This window comes from Cricetulus griseus, chromosome 4 (assembly GCF_003668045.3).
Source record: "Cricetulus griseus strain 17A/GY chromosome 4, alternate assembly CriGri-PICRH-1.0, whole genome shotgun sequence".
In the NCBI taxonomy this organism is placed as follows: Eukaryota; Metazoa; Chordata; class Mammalia; order Rodentia; family Cricetidae; genus Cricetulus; species Cricetulus griseus.
Window position 1 is genome coordinate 36,274,016 of NC_048597.1, and position 1,528 is coordinate 36,275,543.

At 39.0% G+C, this 1,528-nt stretch overlaps 1 non-coding gene across 1 annotated transcript; it reads left to right on the forward strand.

The window, feature by feature from the left end:
* The first annotated feature begins 779 nt into the window (after positions 1-779).
* On the forward strand, positions 780-882 carry LOC113835432. Its single transcript, XR_003484977.1, has one exon. It is a non-coding gene; the product is annotated as a U6 spliceosomal RNA (small nuclear RNA).
* Positions 883-1,528: the final 646 nt, after the last annotated feature.

Sequence of the window (1,528 nt, forward strand, 5' to 3'; positions counted from 1 at the left end):
AAACCTCAGAGGCAAAATGAACCTTTCTCCTTTAAAGTTGATATCTCAGTATTTTGTTCCAGTAGTGAAAAGCTGACTAGTGTATTTGTCAATCGGGACATGGCTCTACAGTGGTACTGAAGTCTCTTAGCTTATCTAAAATTTAGGCTTCTCTTTGACTGCTGGCTCCTGACATCCCCTCCACCCCCCTTCTTAGAGTACTTACTCCAGCAAATCTTCTCCTGGCCTTATACCAATGTTATAAGCCAGGAATGTTTTTCTTCAGGGCCTGAAGGACTTTTTTTTTTGATGGTTAAAAAAATTTGGGTTTTATTGTTTTTGCTAAACAATACTAAAAAAAAAGTTTTTTATTTTCCATTTTGAAGGCAGGGCTTGAATTATTTAATTTTGATCCATTTATTTAATTTTTTAAAAAAGGGAAAAGAGATCATGGCCAAAAAAATTAGCCCCACCCTACCCCCAAAGCTCTAGCCAGTCACATGAGCATCACCCATGTTCCACTCAGTGCCTGATATTCAGGTGGTGGCACTCTGCCCCATGAGACTACCCTGGAGGTGTAGGGGCAACAAGTACCAGTTGCCTGAAGGACTTCTATTTGAAATGTGATCACCAAGAAAAAAGATGGGGCCTCTGTCTCTTGGTACCTGTGTGAGGACCAATTTCAGAGAGTGCCAACTGGCAAACAGATGACCATTTTACTTTGACAAACCTCTCTTTTCAGTGTCCTTTATATATGCTCACTAGGTCACTGTTTATGCTTAAAAACTCCATTACCATGTTTGCTTCAGCAGCATGTATACTAAAATTGGAACAACCCAGAGAAGATTAGCATGGACCCTGCACAAGGATGACATACAAACTCATGAAATGTTCCATATTGTTTTTACTAAATCAGCATAGTCCCTAAATACTTTCTAAATATTTGTCCTTGTACCCACAGTTAAGTATAGCCCTTACTCCTCATCAAGGAGACTTCTCTTTGCAATAGATGGATGCCATTCCTGAAAACTACAGTCAATCAAAATACAGAGTTGAGAAGCCCAGATCTAATGGATACATCTACAAAACAATTCCTGCATCTAAGGCTCAGGGAACAATGCAGGGGAAGGGGCAGAATGATTGTAGGAGCCACAGGATCAGTGTGTTTGCTGTGAGACTGTCTCCTAGTAATCTCAGAATCTACACCCATAAACTTTCACTATTATTGCTTACATAGGCACTGAACAAGGACGACAGTAGACATGCTGACATGGTTGGGGGAAAGCCCACAAGGCCTCAACCCTACACAAAGAACACAAAGAACTGTAAGTAACTAAGCATGCTGAGAGTGGGGGAAAGAGTCTTCCCCAGGGAAGAGCACACCAAGTGGTTATCCAATGCCAAATGGTCAGTTCTGATAACACATACAAGTAACATTATATAGACAGAGAACGCTATATTTAGTAGTGTGTATGTACATGTTATATATATATATATATATATGTACATGTTTTATATATATATATATATGTATATATATATATATATA